This window comes from Chiloscyllium plagiosum, unplaced genomic scaffold (assembly GCF_037043375.1).
Source record: "Chiloscyllium plagiosum isolate Xiang-an unplaced genomic scaffold, Cpla_swu_hap1 HiC_scaffold_35, whole genome shotgun sequence".
NCBI lineage: Eukaryota > Metazoa > Chordata > Chondrichthyes > Orectolobiformes > Hemiscylliidae > Chiloscyllium > Chiloscyllium plagiosum.
Window position 1 is genome coordinate 61,095,449 of NW_028270173.1, and position 20,345 is coordinate 61,115,793.

At 43.7% G+C, this 20,345-nt stretch overlaps 1 long non-coding RNA gene across 1 annotated transcript in view; it reads left to right on the forward strand.

Annotated features, from left to right (window-relative positions):
- Window positions 1-20,345, forward strand: part of LOC148141037 (uncharacterized) — a 34,772-nt gene continuing 14,427 nt past the window's right edge. Inside the window, exon 1 of the long non-coding RNA XR_015753118.1 lies at window positions 1-333. This is a non-coding gene — a long non-coding RNA (uncharacterized LOC148141037). The remainder of the gene's footprint in view (window positions 334-20,345) is intronic.

Consider the following 20,345-nt stretch of genomic DNA (forward strand, 5'->3'; position numbering starts at 1 on the left):
TCCAAATATTTCTGGAGCAACATGAATTTCCTGAAACTTGGGAAACTGACCGGGGAAATGGAGGTGACTTTGAGCAGCAGATCAGGTGGAGATTTAAACTTGTCATTGTCCCATCTGAATAAAACCTTACTGACTGCTGTCTCAATTTCACGGAGTTTTCTAGTATGGCAATAGCATTATTTATCCTTGGAGGCTTTCAAACTGACATTACTGTGGTAGTTGTATCCTTGGAAATGTTTGACAGCAGATCAGAAGACGAAGACACAGCAACCAAGTCTGCAATGGTATTCAGTGATGAAATCAGCATATGCTCAGGAGACAGGAGCATGGCAGGTAGGGGATCTTGGAGGTAGACACACTCGAGCAGGGGGGCAATTAATTCTTCCAAGGGGCCACATGAGAAACCTGAGTAGTGTTGGAGGGCCGAACAAACAATAAGTTGAACATAATTCTGCTCAGTATTAATTTTCTCCCATTGTAAAAAGTACTAAATTATATAGTTTTGCACTGAAACTTATAATCAAAAGAATATTCTGTTACAATAAAGATATGACATTGTGAAGTAGGTCAAATATAGAAGAAATAAACATTAAAACCAATAATTTCGTATTTCATTTTATTTTTAACATGGAAATCTCACAAACCAATAATGAAAAGTTGTTTCATTGTTGTTCAGTATTACAAACAACAAACAACTCTATACAAAAAGCAATAAGTGCTTTTGATGTTTTTCAGTTCATTTTACTTGTTTAGTGAGAAAAATCCAGTCTGTTTTGAACTTGAACAATTGCACTGAAATCTGGTTGAATGTCTGAGGTGGATATGGAAAGGAAAGCTGAGAGGTGATCATCAGTGATAGAGGATCTGTATTTGGATTTGTTGAACTTCACTGAGAATGTCTGTTCGCATATATAGGAGATCCAAAGAGGACTAGAATCTTCTGAACATGCCTCCTCATGTGTGGAAAGTTCTCCTCTTTGAGGGAAGAGTAAAAATCAAGCAGTGAGACTGACCTAAAGTACTCTGCCAGAAGTGTGTCAGACTGCAGGTCCATGAGTTCAAGCTGAATATCACTAGGTGCATTCTCCACATTGCATGTAAATGGGGAAAAAAAATTGTGTGCATTTCATTCTCAACCATTTTAAAGTCTTGAAATTGCCTTGGAAATTCACCATGCAGTGCTTCTAATATAGATGAGTACCCGTGGAGGTGATCAGCTGAAGGTGCGGCTTCCTTCAGTGTTGGCAAATGGGTGAGAATGTTGTCCTCCATTTGGCTTGAGAGAAGCTGCAACTTTCTCATAAAAGCCTTCACCAAGTTTACATTTCATGCACAAAAAGGCCCTTGCACTGCAGTTTCACATTTAGTTCATTCATAAGTGCAGTCACATCAACAGCAAAACCAAGGTCTGCAATCCAGTCTGCCTCTGAAAGTTGTGGAATGCCATTCCCTTTCTTCACACACAAATCTTGAATCTCTTCTCTCAGGTCCTGTACACTTTTCAGCATTTTGCCCAGGCTGAGCCACCTGACAGCTGTGTGGTAGCCTATGTCACGATGTTCAGTCTCATTTTCCTCCAAGAGTGCAACAAACTGCCTGTGATTCAAAGCCCTTGCTCTGATGAAGTTAACTATTTTAGTTACAGCGTCAACCACATGGTTAATTTTTAACACTGACTTACACAACACTTCCTGATGTATAATACAATGCAAAAATACTGATTTCTGTTCAGGGTTAACTTCTGTCACTATATCCTGCATTCTCTTTAAGAGTCCAACATTTTTTCACATTAGATGTGGACAACCATCCTTTGTCACACCCGCCAGCTTGTCCCATTTTAGTCCCAACGTGTCCAAACATGCATTTACCTCTGTGAACAAATCTTTACCAGTTGTTGTTCCTTTCATTGACTGCAAGACTGCCAGCTCCTCCCTGATTTTAAAGTCCGTAGTTATCCCACGTACAAAGATGAGTAGCTGGGCTGTGTCACGTATGTCGCAGCTCTCATCCATAGCCAAGGAAAAAAAGTCAAAGTTCACCAGTCTGTGCTGCAGCTGAAGCTCCAGATTTCTCACAATGTCCCCAGTCCTTCTCATTACAGTGCATCAGGAGAGGGACACATTCTTAAATGCCTCCTTTTTCTCTGGGCATATTAGTTCTGCAGAGTCCAACAAGCACTCCTTAATAAACTCTCCATCAGAAAATGGTTTACTGTTGCTGGCGATTTTGTGGGATATGACATAACTTGTCTTGGCATGAGCTGACATTTTGAGGGCTCGCCAGCAAGCATCAGTTTTAGCTGTTCACGCAAGCACATACACATGCATGTGCATCCATACGTAAATAAAAAAAAACATTGTTTTCAAAACAAAAGCAACTCCATTATATTGCGTGCACAGCGTAAATACTTTTTCATTTATGTTCTAATTTAAGATTCACCTCATGCGGGCCGGACAGGAAAGACCAAAGGGCCGGATATGGCCCGCGGGCCATAAAATGCCCAGGTCTGCACTAGAGGGATGGAAAGAGTATGAGGGAAAGTCATTGGAAAGAATGTATGCAGGAGGGATGAGACAAAGGAGAGAGGAATACGGAGTGTGCATCACAGAAAGGCAGGGTGCAGTAAGGAGGAACTATGTAACCTGTTCTTGGATAGTGAATGTGATTCAGAAACTGATCCTGTGACTGAGGGAGTGAACCCTTTCTGTCAGCCACTTGCCTAATCCCACCACTGTCTTTGATCACTCTCCTTGCCTCTTACCTGAACCTCTGACACGATTCAGAATCTGGGAGGCAGCAATACATTTAAAGGTTTTGGAGAGGAAAGGTACAGTAGTTTACAAGAACAGTGAGTTTAACGATTGGGCTTACTGTATTAGGAGATAACAGGTTTAAAGAAGTAAAGGACCATATATAAGGAGAGACAATTGTGAATATTATCTGCCAACATTGGAAGTAGGAAGGGAAGGTCGATGATCAGTAGTTTTGTGAGAGTAGGACTGAGGGAATAATAAGTGAGTCTCATGGATAAGGTGAGCTCAGAGGGAATGAGGGGAAATTGGAGAGAAACTAGAGAAAATGAGTTCAAAGCTAGGGCCTTAGGGAGCATTAATGGGATATGAATGGGATGGGTTAATGGGGTGGAAATGACATAGATAGCTAACAGGATTGTTTCAATCTTATTTCCCTGAGCAGAGAGGTCAACAACCAGGGAACAGAGATTTAGAGTAATTTATAGAGGATTAGAGGGATGTTAGGTAACTGTTTCACCCAGAGGGTGTTGAAGGTTTGGAATTCACTGTCTGAAAGGGTGATCAAGGTAGAAACTCTCATCACATTTAAAAACAACTTGGTTATAAACCACAGTTCTGAAGAAAGGTTACTTGAGCTGAAATGTTAATTCTGCTTTGTCTCCATAAATGCTGAGTTGATAAAGTGTGGTCCTGGAAAAAGCACAGCAGGTCAGGCAGCATCTGAGGAGCAAGAAAGTCGACATTTTGGGCATAACCCTTCTTCAGGTCTGGGGAGGGGGAAGGAGGCTGTGAGATAAATGGGGGGGGGGGGGAGCTAGGGGAAAGGTTGGTGGGATGGGTATAGGTGGGCAAAGGCTGGAGGTAATGGCGATACGTTTTTGAGAAGTGTGGAGTGGATAGATGGGAAGGAAGATGGACAGGTAGATCAGGTGAAGAGGACAGATCTAAGTCTGAGGGTTGGATCTGGGATGGGTTGGAGGGGAAAGGGAGATTTGGAAACTGGTGAATTTAATGTTCACGCCGTGTGGTTGTTGGCTTCTGAAGTGGAAGATGAAGTGTATCTCCTGCAGTTTGTGGGTGGCCTTGTGTAGGCGGTGGAGGAGGCCCAGAATGGATATGTCCTCGGGAGTGGGAGAGGGAGTTGCAGTGGTTGGCCACAGGAAGGTGTGGTTGGTTGGTGCATACAGACTAGAGATTTCTGGATGAAGGTACAGTCAGCGGGAGGAAAGGGAACCAACGGTCAGAGCAGGAATCTCCTGGGGCCGTTCCCCTCAGCAATAAGTATACCATTTTGGATACTGCCGGTGGGGACAGCCTACTAGGGGAAAGCCATCGTTGTCAGGTCTCTGGCACTGTGGCTCAGAAGGGAAGGGGGGAGAATAGAAAAGTGCTAGTGGTAGGGGACTCAATTGTTAGACGGACTGACAGGAGATTTTGTGGTCAGGAATGGAACTCCTGGAAGGTATATTGCCTCCCTGGTGCCAGGGTCTGGGATGTCGCCGATTGGGTTTACAGGATTCTGACGGGGGAGGGTGAGCAGCCAGAAATTGTGGTACATATTGGCACCAATGATATAGCCAGGAAAGGGATTGAGGATCTGAAAAGTGACTACAGAGAGTTAGGTTGGAAGCTGAAGAGCAGGATGCGTAGAGTAATGATCTCAGGATTGTAACTGGTGCCACGAGATAGTGAGGTGAGGAACAGACAGCGAATGCAGCTTAACACGTGGCTGCGAGGCTAGTGCAGGAGGGAGAGCTTCAGATACCTAGACCATTGGGATACCTTCTGGGGAAGGTGGGGCCTGTATATGAAGGATGGGTTACACCTGAACTGGAGGGGCACAAATTTCCTGGGTGGGAGATTTGCTCGTGTGATTCGGGAAGGTTAAACTAGATTGGCAGGGGGGTGGGAATCAGAGGGGGGGAACAGTTGCAGATGGGGCAGTGATAGGATGTAGTGAATCTATCGGGATGGTTTCTCATGTGATGAAACAAAGGGATTGGTTAAAGTGTGTCTGCTTCAATGCAAGGAGTGTCAGAAATAAGAGTGACGAACTTAGAGCATGTATCAGTACTTGGGGATACGATGTTGTGGCCATAATGGAGAAGTGGGTCTCACAGGGGCAGGAATGGTTGTTTGATGTTCCAGGGTTTAGAACATTTAAAAAGAACAGGGAGGATGGAAAACGAGGAGGGGGTGTAGCATTGCTAATCAAAGAGTGCATCACAGCTACAGAAACAAGGTTGTTGAGGAATGTGTGTCTGCTGAGTCAGTATGGGTGGACGTTAGGAACAGTAAGGGAGCAGCCACCGCCTTAGGGGTTTTCTACAGACCACCTAATAGAGAGATTGAAGAACGCATAGGTGGGCAGATTCTGGAAAAATGCAGAGGTAGCAGGGTTGTAGTTATGGTTGATTTCGACTTTCCCAGTAAGTGCAGATAGTTTGGATGGAGCCGTTTTTATCAGATGTGTTCAGGAGGATTTCCTTACTCAGGATGTAGACAGACCGACGAGGGGAGAGGCCATTTTGGATTTGGTGCTCTGCAACTAGCCAGGACAGGTGTCAGATCTCACGGTGGGAGAACACTTTGATGACAGTGATCACAATTGCCTAACATTTAACATAGCCTTAGAGAGGGAAAGGAGCAATTACTGAGGGAAGATATTTCATTGGGGAAAAGAAAATTATGATGCTATGAGACAGGGGTTGGGAAGTACAGACTGGGAGCAATTGTTCCACAGAAAGGACACAGCAGACATGTGGAGACTGTTTAAGGAGCAGTTGTTGCGAGTGATGCACGCATTTATTCCTCTGAGACAGTTAAGAAGGGGTAAGATTAAAGAACCTTGGATGACAAGAACAGAGGAGCTTCTCGTCAAAAGGAAGAAGGCAGCTTACATAAGGTTGAGGAAGCAGGGATCTAGCACAGCTTTAGATGATTATAGGCTTGCTAGAAAGGAGCTCAGAAGTGGACTGAGGAGAACCAGGAGGGGGCATGAAAAAGGCTTGGCAGGTAGGATTAGGGAGAACCCAAGGCATTTTACTCATACGTGAGGAATAAGAGAATGATCAGGGAGAAGGTAGGGACGATCAGGGATAGCGTAGGAAACTTGTGCGTGGAGTCTGAGCAGATTGGGGAAGCCCTGAATAAGTATTTTGCTTCAGTTTTCTCAAGGAAAGGGACTTTGTTGTGAATGAGAACTTTGAGGAGCTGGGATACAGGCTTGACCAGATCATGATTGATGAAATTGATGTGCTGGAAATTTTGGATTGATAAGTCCCTCGAGCCAGACCAGATTTATCCTAGGCTGCTCCGGGAAGCGAGAAAGGAGGTTGCTAAGCCACTGGCGAAGATCCTTGTCTCCTGTCTCTCCACGGGAGTACCGTAAGATTGGAAGGACGCGAATGTTATTCCCCTTTTCAAGAAGGGTCATAGGGAAATCCCTGGCAATTACAGACCAGTCAGTCTTACATCTGTGGTCAGCAAAGCTTTGGAAAGAATTCTGAGGGATAGAATCCATGACTATTTGGCAAAGCATAGTGTGATTAAAGGCAGTCAGCATGGCTTTGTGAGGGGCAGGTCATGCCTCACAAGTCTTATTGAGTTCTTTGAGGAGGTGACAAGACAGGTCGAGCGGTGGATGTGGTGTATATGGACTTCAGCAAGGCATTTGATAAGGTTCCTCATGGTAGGCTCATTCATAAAGTCAGGAAATGTGGGTTACAGGGAGATTTCGCTATCTGGATTCAAAATTGGTTGGCTGACAGAAGGCAGAGAGTGCTTGTAGATGGAAAGTATTCTGCCTGGAGGTCAGTGTTAAGTGGGGTCCCGCAGGGCTCTGTTCTTGGGTTCTGCTCTTTGTAGTTTTTATAAATGACTTGGACGAGGAGGTTGAGGGGTGGGTTAGTAAATTTGCAGATGACACAAAGGTTGGAAGTGTCGTCGATAGTATCGAGGGCTATTGCAGGCTGCAGCGCGACATAGACAGGATGCAGAGCTGGTCTGAGAAATGGCAGATGGAGTTCAAGCTGAATAAATGCGAAGTAATGAATTTTGGAATGTCAAACTCGAATGCTGAATGTAGGATTAAAGACAGGATTCTTGATAGTGTGCAGGAACAGAGGGATCTGGGTGTGGAAGTACATAGATCCCCCAAAGTTGTTAAGAAAGCATATGGTATTTTGGCTTTCACGAACAGGGGGAATCATGTTTAAGAGCTGCGAGGTTTTGCTACAGCTCTACAAATCCCTGGTGAGGCCACACTTGGAATGCTGTATTCAGTTCTGGTCGCCCTACTATAGGAAAGATACAGAGGCTTTGGAGAGGGTGCAAAGAAGGTTTACCAGGATGCTGACTGGACTGGAGGGCGTGCCTTATGAAGAAAGGTTGAAAAAGCTTGGACTTTTCTCTCTGGAGAGAAGGAGGAAGAGAGGACATCTGATCGAGGTATACAAGATAATGAGAGGAATAGATAGTCAATAGCCAGAGACTTTTCCCCAGGGCAGGACTGATGGGTACAAGGGGTCAAAGTTTTAAGATATTAGGGGAAAGGTATAGAGGAGATGTCAGAGGTAGGTTCTTTACGCAGAGAGTTATGATTAGATTACTTACAGTGTGGAAAAAGGCCCTTCGGCCCAACAAGTCCACACCAACCCGCCGAAGCGCAACCCATTCCCCTACGTTTACCCCTGCACCTAACACTATGGGCAATTTAGCATGGCCAATTCACCTAACCTGCACATTTTTGGACTGTGGAGGAAACCGGAGCACCCGGAGGAAACCCGCACAGACAGGGGGAGAATATGCAAACTCCACACAGTCAGTTGCCAGAGGTGGGAATTGAACCCGGGTCTCTGGTGCTGTGAGGCAGCAGTGCTAACCACCAGGCCGCCCATGAATGCATGGAATGCATTGCTAGTGGTAGTGGTGGAAGCAGAGTCATTAGAGACTTTTAAGCGACTTCTGGACAGGCAAATGGAGAACAGTGAGTTGAGGGGTGTGTAGGTTAAGTTATTATATTTTACATTAGGATTAAACCTCGGCACAACATCGTGGGCCAAAGGGCCTGTTCTGTTCTGTGCTGTACTTTTCTATGTTCTATGTTCTATGAACCACTTCGCAAGTTTGCACTTGGTCTCTCTGATATAGAGGAGACCACATTGACAGCACCGGATAAATGAGGTTGCTAGATTTGGAATGATCCTTTAGGGCCTTGTACTGAGGTGATGGGGGAGGTGTGGGTGCAGGTTTTGCACTTCTTATGGCAGCAAGGGAAGGTGCCAGGTGTGGAGGGAGAGTTGGTAGTGAGTGTGGACCCAAAGAGGGAGTCACAGAGGTAACAGTTCCTAAGGAATGCAGATGTTGGGGGGGGGGGGGGGGATGTATTCTTGGTGCTCCACAGAGGCAGACAGACTGGCTGAGTTTTTCCAGTAATTTATGTTTTTCTTTCAGATTTCCAGCATCCAGAGTTCTTTGTTTTTGGTTCAGTCTCTGTGTTGGATTAACCTGGATTGCTCACACCCAGATGAGGATTAAGATTCTCATGCCTCAGCTACTCAGACTCACCTAAATACCATTGAATGGTGGGTTTGAGAGCAGGATATAGATAAATAGAGAGTCCTCCCAAATCGGCATACCTAGTGGTGGGAGGGTACACTGTTGGCACAACATGTCTTTCTATTCTGTGATTTATTATTATTCTATAATTCTGATTCTAATTACTTTGACTGAACAGAGCTTGTTAAATTCTTGGCCTTCATTGACATGACCATTACTTCTTGAGCTACAACACAATAACATGTTTCCACTCAATTACAGCCTACAGAACAGTGTTGTTTGTCTCCTACCAATGATGGAGAAAGTGAGGACTGCAGATGCTGGAGATACGAGTTGAAAAGTGTGGCGCTGGAAAAGCACAGCAGGCCAGGCAGCATCCAAGGAGCAGAAGAATTGATGTTTCGGGCATCAGGATTCCAGATGAAGGGCTTTTGCCCAAAATGTTCATTCTCCTGCTCCCTGGATGCTGCTTGATCTGCTGTACTTTCCAGTGCCATACTTTTTGACTCTTCCCAATGATGTTAGTTGTTCAACCCCTCAAGCCTATTCCACTGTTCATTCAGATTCTGGCTGATGTGTATATTAACCCCATTCACCCACTTGATTCCATATTCCTTAATATCCTTCTTGTCATAAATCTCTCAATTCAATTTTACACATAATCAGTTGACATTTCAAAGTAGTGGTTGTTCTGAGGTGTTGGATAAACTGAAGACAGCAGTGTTAGGGACAGGATTTGCCTGGGAAATGGAGGTGAGATTGTGATGGTACTCAGCATGAGAGAAGTATTACATTGGTTTGTGTCACTGGAAAGCAAATGAGAAGGGGCTGAATGGGAACTGCCAGATCGTTTGATCAGTAAGTTCCCTCACTTCACAGAATGTGACAATGTCAAGAGAAGGGAGTTTTTTTGCTTCTTGACCAAATTTTGCTTCACCCCAGGTGGGACTGGAACCACAATCCCTGGTTGAGGAGGCCCATACTTTATCTATTAGGGCACTGGGCTGTCCAAGATCAGGAGTGGGTTTGACCCAGTCTCAATGTAATCACTGCCAAGTTTAATGCTTTGTTGTGGGCTGGCCCTTTCTTTTCAAACACACTGATTTTGTCAATTCCAGGAATGAAAATATAGGTTGATATGCTTTTTCTTATGTGTTAGTAATTCATACTGAAAAGTAGCAATTATATGTGAGGAACAGTGGTCTTTCTAGAAGTTTCCTTGCTTGTCCTGAATCTCAGTTTTAGTGATTTCTCTGACCCAGATTCCTGGCCACCCCCTTGACTTTACTGTCTCATCCGTCCCCACTCCTCTCAACATATGAATCGCAAAGAAAGCCATCTTTGATCAGTTACATGGTTTACTCAGCACCCACTCTCCCCTCCAAAATTCCAGCTGTACCTCCTTCTGTACCCCCCCGCTAGGAAAACCTATTCCTCATATTCACTAATGACCACACTCAAAATTCTAACTGTCTTGGCCTTTGCCTCTCTCTTCACCACAATATTACTGTAGCAACTGATGTAGTCAACCTCATGTGTGATCCTGAGTTCCCAATAAGAGCATTCCCCTCTCTCATCTCAGCAGTTTTGCTGGGTATAATCTTCATAACTACTCTTGACCCCAAGAGATGCAGACTTGCAAAATAATGGTGACAGCTGGTTTCATATTCAGTGCCAGATCTGGCTGGATCACATAAAGCACAACAGAGTCCTTTTCTGTTCAAATTGTTCACCAATACAACAGCATCTTGGAAAGCATCAATAATCCCCATTCATTCCACAGTCTGGCCATTTCAACAATCAATCTGCCTTCATGTTAAGTTGTGCATCTTCCTCCTCACAGTTCACAACACTTCAAATTTTTGAGTTGTCTATATATTTTGAAATCATGCCATGTACTTCAAGGTCTAAGTCATTAATAGCTATTAGGAAGAACAGAGATCCAAACCCTGGAGATTTCCAGATGAAGTGACAATGGGACACTTAAGGTTCCCTTTTTGTTTTGTTATGTCTGGAGAGACCATTAACTTTTAAAGATTATTTCTAACTTAGAGTTCATAACTGAAAGAATGACTAGCAAAGAGTTCACATTTCAAAACTTTTACTGTTTCAATTGATTGAACTAAAACACTATTGACTAAACACCATTTCCTTTTGTTAACAACCTATCTTTTATGATCTAGAAATATTTATTCATTACATATTACGTAGTGAAACTCAAAAGGGTTCATAAAAGATTTACAAGGATATTGCCAGGGTTGGAGGGTTTGAGCTGTAGGGAAAGGCTGAATAGGCTGGGGCTGTTTTCCCTGGAGCGTCGGAAGCTGAGAGGTGACCTTAGAAAGATTTATAAAATCATAAGGGGCATGGGTAGGGTGAATAGATAAAGGTCTTTTCCCCTGGAAGGGGGAGTTGAAAACTAGAGAACATAGGTTTAAGGTGAGAGGGGAAAGATTTAAGAAGAACCTATGGGTCAACATTTTCATATAGAGGGTGGTGTGAATATGGAATGAACCGCTAGAGGAAATGATGGAGGTTGGTAAAAATACAGAGGAACCTTGGTTATCCAAACGACATGGGTGGATATTTTGTTTAGATAATCGAATGCTGGATAACATAGTTTAGCCAAGCTTCGGAATCTTGCGATCTTGTCCGATAATCCGAAATTCGGATACTTGAATGCCATATAATTGAGGTTCCTCTGAAAAACATTTAAAAGGCAGCTGGGTGGGTATATGAATAGGAAGGATTTAGAGGGATATGGGCCAAATGCTGGCAAATGGGACTGCATTAATTCAGGTTGGCATGGTCAAGTTGAATTGGAGAGTCTGTTTCTGTGATGTACATCTCCATGACTCTATATTGCATTCTTGACTGAGTTACAATATTAATATCCCAGCTTCCATTAGAAACAGCACAATACAGAACAACAAATATTTCTTGCCATCATCTCAGATCCGTTCACCCAGTGGATGCAGAAGCAGAGCAGGAGAGTTATTCCTTGTATCCTGGCCAACATTAATCCCTTAGTTAACACCAGTAAAACACAGATTATCTGGTTATTCTCACATTGCTGTTTCGAGACAAGGCAGAGGGCAGTCGAAAGATGAGCTAACCTGGGTATGATTAGATGATGAAGATTACAGAATGGCTGCAGATGAGCTGCAGAGGATGTGGGAGATTGGTGCAAGTCAGATGCGTGTAGTTCCATAACAGCAGATCCCCAGCAGAAAGTGCTTCTGGGAGCTTGCTGTGCAGTCACTGGCTGTCTGCAGGCTGTCCTACATTAAATCAGTAACTACACTTCAAAAAAACCCCATTGGCTGTAATGAGCTTTGGTTCAGCTGCTGGTTGTGAAAAGTTCTACATCAAATCACACCCTAATGACATTTCAGGCATACCAACACCAAATGGTATAGGCAAAGAAAGTGGGACCATTCTGGGCAAGAAAAAGGATGAGAGGCGATCTGACAGAAGTTTTCAAAATCATGAGCAGACTAGATAGGGAGTAGATAGGGACAAACTGTTCCCACTTGTAAAAGGAACAAGACGACACAGATTTAAAATGATCTTCAAAAGAGGTAAAAACAATGACTGCAGATGCTGGAAACCAGATTCTGGATCAGTGGTGCTGGGAGAGCACAGCAATTCAGGCAGCATCCGAAGACAGGCAAAATCGACGTTTCGGGCAAAAGCCCTTCATCAGGAATAAAGGCTTTATTCCTGATGAAGGGCTTTTGCCTGAAACGTCGATTTTGCCTGTCTTCGGATGCTGCCTGAATTGCTGTGCTCTCCCAGCACCACTGATCCAGTGATCTTCAAAAGAGTCAAGGCTAAAGTGATGAAAAATATTTTCACTCAGGGGGTAGTTAGGACACCCTCTGCGTGAAAACATTGCCCCTTAAGTCTCTTTTATATCTTTCCTCTCTCACCCTAAACCTGTGCCCTCTAGTTCTGGACTCCCCCACCCCGGGGAAAGGACTTTGTCTGTTTATCCAATCCATGCCTCTCATGATCTTATAAACTTCTATAAGGTCCCCCTCAGCCTCTGCGATCTAGTGCAAATAGCCTCCGCCTATTCAACCTCTCCCTATAGCTCAAATCCTCCAATCCTGGCATCATCCTTCTAAATCCTTTCTGAACCCTTTCAAGTTTCACAACATCCTTTGATAGGAAGGAGACCAGAACTGCACACAATATTCCAACAGTGGCCTAACCAATGTCCTGTACAGCCGCAACATGACCTCCCAATTCCTGTACTCAATACTCTGACCAATAAAGGAAAGCATACCAAACGCCTTCTTCACTATCCTATCTACCTGTGACTCTATTTTCAAGAAACTATGAATCTGCACTCCAAGGTCTCTTTGTTCATACCATTAAGTGTATAAATCCTGCTCTGATTTGTTTTTCCAAAATGCAGCTTCACATTATCTAAATTAAACTCCATCTGTCACTCCTCAGCCCATTAGCCCATCTGATCAAGATCCCGTTCTAATCTGAGGTTAACCTCTTCGCTGTCCACTACACCTTTAATTTTGATGTCATCTGCAAACTTACTAACTAGACCTCCCATGTTCACATCCAAATCATTTATGTAAATGATGAAAAGTAGTGGACCCAGCACCGATCTTTGTGGCACTCCACTGGTCACAGGCCTCCAGTCTGAAAAACAACCCTCCAACACCACCCTCTGTTTTCTACCTTCGAGCCAGTTCTGTATCCAAATGGCTAGTTCTCTCTGTATTCCACATAGATCACGTTCATTGCTCTGCCCTCATCTATCCTCTTTGTTACTCTAAAAAACTCAGTTAAGTTCGTGAGACATGATTTCCCACGCACAAAGCCATGTTGAGTATCCCGAATCAGTCCTTGCCTTTCCAAATACATGTACATCCTGTCCCTCAGGATTCCCTCCAACAACTTGCCCACTACCAGGGGCTCACTGGTCTATAGTTCCCTGGCTTTTCCTTATCACCTTTATTAAGTAGTTGTATTGAGATAAAGTGAAAAGTCTTGTTTTGCATGTTGTGGGATCGTGTTCAAATAACGACCAAACTCGGTGAGTGGCGAAAATAGCCTCTTTTATTCAGCAATCACTGCACAAGTTCGAGGCAGCAATAGAATCCTGAAATACAGTTAGAACATTGAACACAGAACATTACAGTGCAGTACAAGCCCTTTGGCCCTCAACATTGCGCTGACCCATGGAAACATTCTGAAACCCATCTAATCTACACTATTCCATTTCCATCCATATGTTTATCCAATGACCATTTCAATGCCCTTTAAGTCGGCGAGTCTACTACTGTTGCAGGCAGTGCGTTCAATGCCCCTCCTACTCACTGAGTACCTCTGACATCTGTCCTCTATCTATCATCTATCGCCCCTCAATTTAAAGTTATGCCCCCTCATGCTAGCCATCACCATCCAAGAAAAAGGTTGTCTCTGTTCACCCTATCTAACCCTCTGATTATCTTGTATGTCTCAATTAACTCACCTCTCAGCCTTCTTCTCTTTAACGAAAACAGCCTCAAGTCCCTCAGCCTTTCCTCATAAGATCTTCCCTCCATACCAGGCAACATCCTAGTAAATCTCCTCTGAACCCTTTCCAAAGCTTCCACATCCTTCCTATAAAGTGGTGACTAGAACTGAATGCAATACTGCAAGTGCAGTCGCACCAGAGTTTTGTACAGCTGCAACATGACCTTGTGACTCTGAAACTCCATTTCTCTCCCAACAAAAGCTAACACACCATAACAACACTATCAACCTGGGTGGCAGTTTTCAGGGATCTATGTACATGGATGTTCAGGGATCTCTCTGTTCATCTACACTACCAAGAATCTTACCATTAGCCCAGTACTCTTTACTCCTATTGCTCCTTCCAAAATGAGTCATGTCACACTTTTCTGCATTAAACTCAATTTGCTATATCTCACCCCAGCTCTGCAGCTTATTTATGTCCCTCTGTAACCTGCAACATCCTTCAGCACTATTCACAACTCCACTAACCTTAGTATCATCCACAAATATACTAACCCATCGTTCTGCGCCCTCATCTAGGTCATTTAAAAAAAATGACAAACAACAGTGGCCCAAAAACAGATCCTTGTGGTACACCACTGGTAACTGAACTCCAGGATGAACATTTCTCTTCAAACACCACCCTTTGTCATCTTTTAGCTCGCCAATTTCTGATCCAAACCGCTAAATCATCCGCAATCCCGTGCCTCCGTATTTTGAGCAATACCCAACCTTGGAGAACTTTACCAAACGCCTTACTGAAATCCATATACACTGCATCAATTGCTTTACCATCATCCACCTGTTTGGTCACCATCTCAAAGAACTCAATAAAGTTTGTGAGGCACAGCCTAACCTTCACAAAACCGTGTTGACTATCCCTAATCAACTTATTCCTTTCTAGATGATTATAAATCCTATCTCTTATATCCTTTCCAACACTTTATCGACAACTAAAGTAAGGCTCATTGACCTATAATTACCAGGGTTGTCTCTACGCCCCTTCTTGAAAAAGGGGACAACATTTGCTATCCTCCAGTCTTCTGGCAGTATTCCTGTAGGCAATGATGACATAAAGATCAAAGCCAATGTTTCTGTAATCTCCTCCCTGGCTTCCCAGTGAATCCTAGGATAAATCCCATCCGGTCCAGGGGACTTATCGATTTTCACACTTTCCAGAATTGCTAACACCTCCTCCTTATGCAGCTCAACCCATCTAGTCTAGTAGCCTGTATCTCTATATTCTCATCGACAGCATTGTCTTTTTACTGTGTGAATACTGAAAAAAAATATTCATTAAGTGCTTCCCCTATCTCCTTGGACTCCACGCTCAAGTTCTCACTACTATCCTTGATTGCCTGAATATTTCTCTAGTCATTCTTTTATTTCTGATATACCTAAAGAAAGTTGTATGGTTTCTCTTAATCCTAACTGCCAATGACTTCTCATGTCCCCTTTTGGGTCTTCTTAGCTCTCTCTTTAGGTCTTTCCTGGCTAACTTGTAACTCTCAAGCACCCTAACTGAGCCTTCATGTCTCACCCTAACATAAGCCTTTTCTTCCTCTTGACAAGAGATTCAACTTCTTCGGTAAACCATTGGCTCCCTCACTCAACTACTTCCTGCCTGATAGGTACATATTTATCAAAGACATGCAGTAGCTGTTCCTTGAATAAGCTCCACATTTCAATTATGCCTATCTCCTGCAGTTTCCTTCCCCATCCTATGCATCCAAAAATTTTGCCTAATCGCATCACAATTGCCTTTCCCCCAGCAATAACTCTTGCCCTGCGTTATATACCTGTCCCTTTCCATCGCTAAAATAAACATAACCGAATTGCGGAAGAGGGTGGAAGAGAGTATAATTGGATGGGTGGGGCTTTTGATTAGATTGGCTGCTTTCCCCAGCCAGTGGGAAGTGTAGATGGAGTCAATGGAAGGAAAGCTGGTTTTCATGATGGACTGGGCTTCATTCACAACTCTCTGTAGTTTCTTGTGGTCTTAGGCGGAGCACTTGTCATTCCAAGCTGTGATGCAGCCAGATAAGATGCTTGCTCTTATAAAAATTGCATTTATAAAAATTGGTTAACGTCATTGTGGACATACCAAATTTCCTTAGTCATTTGAGGAAGTAAGGCATTGGTGTGCTTTCTTGACTGTATCATCAACGTGAATGGACCAGATCAGACTGTTGGTAAAGCTCTTGACCACCCCAATCTCAGCACCATTGATACAGACAGGGGCATGTCTTCTACTCCGCTGTTGGTAAAGCTCTTGACCACCCCAATCTCAGCACCATTGATACAGACAGGGGCATGTCTTCTACTCCGCTTTCTGAAGTTGATGACCAGCTCATTCATTTTGCTGACATTTAAAGGAGAGATTGTTGTCTTCACACCATATCACTGAGCTGTCTATCTCTTTCCTATACTCTGTCTCGTCATTGACTGAGACCTGACCCACTATGATGATATGATCAGCAACTTTGTAAATGGAGTTAGAACTGAATTTGGCGACACAGTCATGAGTGTCTGGGTAATCCAAGATGGAGGACGAGAAAAAATTCTGGCTGTAACAGCTGCTCCCTTTTTGAGATATTTTAAGTGCTGGAGGTGATTTCTTCGAATTCCAGGAGCAGCAATTACTGTTTCATATGCTGTTGCATTGTTTGGAACTTTGGGGAAAAAATCAAAACAACAGCAGTTTTAAAAGGGAGAAGAACAGACAAAGGAAGCACATGGTGAGGTCATTGCAGGAGAGAGAGAGAGAGAGAGAGAGAGAGAGAGAGAGAGAGAGAGCCTGCACAGTAACTGCCTTTGCTGTTTGAATTCATGTATCGTTGGACATTGGAGTGCATCTGGGAAAATTAACAAACAGTGAAATTCACAACTGATCTTGGAGGAACTGTTGGGCGAAGTTCACAGCACAGAATCAGATAAGTTAATTGTTGTTTTTAAGTGTGGCCCACAGAGAATCTGTAGGAGTGAGTAGAGTGGGTTCTTTCTTCATTATGTTTTTGGAGATATATCTCTTGATTAAAGTTAAAATATACGCCATAACTATTAATTTAACCTGGGGCAATGTTTGTAGAGAAATAAGACAGTGCTATTTTCTGGGTCTGTAGATTGTGAAGGAGCAAAAATGGCCTTTAATAGAGTAATATGTACTTCTTATCAGATGTGGGAGTTTAAAGAGAGTTTAAGGGTTACTGAGGATTATATCTGAAATAAATGCTGTTGGTTGCGAATCTTATCAGATCGAATGGATCAGTTGGAGAGACAGTTAGAAGCAATGAGGAATTTGCAACAGCAACAGTATGTGATGGATGGCAGTTATAGGAAGGGGGGAAAAGTCTCAGATACAGTCCCATAGATGGGTTAACTCCAGGAAAGGTAAGAGAGGTCAGCACCTAGGGCAGGAGTCTTTTGTGGATATACCTATTTCAAACAGGTATGCTGTTTTGGAAAATGTAGGGGGTGATGGGTTCTCAGGGGAATGTAGCACAAACAGCCAAGTTTCTGGTATTGAGACTGGCTCACGTGCAATGAGGGATATGTTGGGTTCCAAGAGATCAATTGTGTTAGGGAATTCTCTAGTCCGAAGTACAGACAGAAGTTACTGTGGCCAGCAGCGGAAAAGCAGAATGGTGTGTTGCTTCCCTGGTGCCAGGATCAAGGATGTCTCAGAGAGGGTGCAGAATGTTTTCACGGGAGAGGGGCCAGCAGGAGGTCATTGTCCACATTAGAACCAACAACATAGGAAGGGAAAAGGTTGAGATTCTGAAGGGAGATTATAGAGAGTTAGGCAGAAATTTAGAAATTTAGTATAACATCTGGATTACTCCCGGTGCTACGAGCTAGTGAGGGCAGGAATAGGAGGATAGAGCAGATGAATGCATGGCTGAGGAGCTGGTGACTGGGAGAAGGATTCACATTTTTGGATCATTGGAATCTCTTTTGGGGTAGAAGTGACCTGTACAAGAAGGACGGATTGCACCTAAATTGGAAGGGGACTAATATACTGGCAGGGAAATTTGCTAGAGCTGCTCGGGAGGATTTAAACTAGTAAGGTGGGGGAATGAGACCTAGGGAGTTGGTGAGGAAAGAGATCAATCTGAGACTGGTACAGTTGAGAACAGAAGTGAGTCAAACAGTCAGGGACAAGATAGGACTAATAAATTAAACTGCATTTATTTCAATGCAAGGGCCTAACAGGGAAGGCAGATGAACTCAGGGCGTGGTTAGGAACATGGGACTGGGATATCATAGCAATTACAGAAACATGGCTCAGGGATGGGTAGGACTGGCAGCTTAATGTTCCAGGATACAAATGCTACAGGAAGGATAGAAAGGGAGGCAAGAGAGGAGGGGAGTGGGGGGGTGGGGACATTTTTGAAAAGCATTACAGCTGTGCTGAGGGCGGATATTCCTGGAAATACATCCAGGGAAGTTATTTGGGTGGAACTGAGAAATAAGAAAGGGATGATCACCTTATTGGGATTGTATTATAGACTCCCTAATAGTCAGAGGGAAATTGAGAAACAAACCTGTAAGGAGATCTCAGCTATCTGTAAGAATAATAGGGTGGTTGTGTAGGGGGATTTTAACTTTCCAGACATAAACTGGGACAGCAATAGTGTTAAGGCTTTAGATGGAGAGGAATTTGTTAAGTGTGTACAAGACAATTTTTTGATTCAGTATGTGGATGTATCTATGAGAGAAGGTGCAAAACTTGACCTACTCTTGGGAAATAAGGCAGGGCAGGTGACTGAGGTGTTAGTGGGGGAGCACTTTGGGGCCAGCGAGCATAATTCTATTAGATTTAAAATAATGATGGAAAAGGATAGACTAGATCTAAAAGTTGAAGTTCTAAATTGGAGAAAGGCCAATTTTGCAAGAACTTTCGAAAGCTGATTGGAGGCAGATGTTCGCAGGTAAAGGGATGGCTGGAAAATGGGAAGCCTTCAGAAATGAGATAACAAGAATCCAGAGAAAGTATATTCCTGTCAGGGTGAAATGGAAGGCTGGTAGGTATAGGAAATGCTGGATGACTAAAGAAATTGAGGGTTTGGTTAAGAAAAGGAAGGAAGCATATGTAAGGTATAGACAGGATAGATCGAGTGAATCCTTAGAAGAGTATAAAGGAAGTAGGAGTATACTTAAGAGAGAAATCAGAAGGGCAAAAAGGGGACCTGAGATAGCTTTGGCAAGTAGAATTAAGGAGAATCCAAAGAGTTTTTACAAATACATTAAGGACAACAGGGTAACTAGGTAGACAATAGGGTCCCTCAAAGATCAGCAAAGCGTCCTTTGTGTGGAGCCGCAGAAAATGGGGGAGATACTAAATGAATATTTTGCATCAGTATTTACTGTGGAAAAGGATATGGAAGATATAGACTGTCGGGAAATAGATAGTGACATCTTGAAAAATGTCCATATTACAAAGGAGGAAGTGCTGGATGTCTTGAAACGGGTAAAGGTGGATACATCCCCAGGAGAGGGCGACACAGTGACACAGTGGTTAGCACTGCTGCCTCACAGCGCCAGAGACCCGGGTACAATTGCCGCCTCAGGCGACTCTCTGTGTAGAGTTTGCACGTTCTACCGTGTCTGTGTGGGTTTCCTCCGGGTGCTCCGGTTTCCTCCCACAGTCCAAAAATGTGCAGGTTAGGTGAATTGGCCAAGTTAAAATTGCCCGTAGTGTTAGGTGAAGGGGTAAATGTAGGGGAATGGGTCTGGGTGGGTTGCGCTTCGGCGGGTCGGTGTGGACTTGTTGGGCCGAAGGGCCTGTTTCCACACTGTAAGTAATCTAATCTAATCTAATCGACCTGATCAGGTGTACCCTAGAACTCTGCAGGAAGCTAGGGAAGTGATTGCTGGGCCTCTTGCTGAGATATTTGTATCATCGATAGTCACAGGTGAGGTGCCGGAAGACTGGAGTTGGCTAACATGGTAAAAACAATGACTGCAGATGCTGAAAACCAGATTCTGGATTAGTGTGGTGCTGGAAAAGCACAGCAGTTCAGGCGGCATCCAAGGAGCAGGAAAATCGATGTTTCAGGCAAAAGCCCTACGTTGGGCTAACGTGGTGTCACTTTTTAAGAAGGGCGGTAAGGACAAGCCAGGGAACTATAAACCAGTGAGCCTGACATCGGTGGTAGGCAAGATTTTGGAGGGAATCCTGAGGGACAGGATGTACATGTATTTGGAAAGCAAGGACTGATTAGGGATAATCAACATGGCTTTGTGCGTGGGAAATCATGTCTCACAAACTTGATTGAGTTTTTTAAGGAAGTAACAAAGGGGATTGATGAGGGCAGAGTGGTAGATAAGATCTACATGGACTTCAGTAAGGCGTTCAACAAGGTTCCCCATGGGAGACTGATTAGCAAGGTTAGATCTCACGGAACAACTCTCCATTTGGACACAGAACTGGCTCAAAGGTCGAAGACAGAGGGTGGTGGTGGAGGGTTGTTTTTCAGATTGGAGCCCTGTGACCAGTGGAGTGCC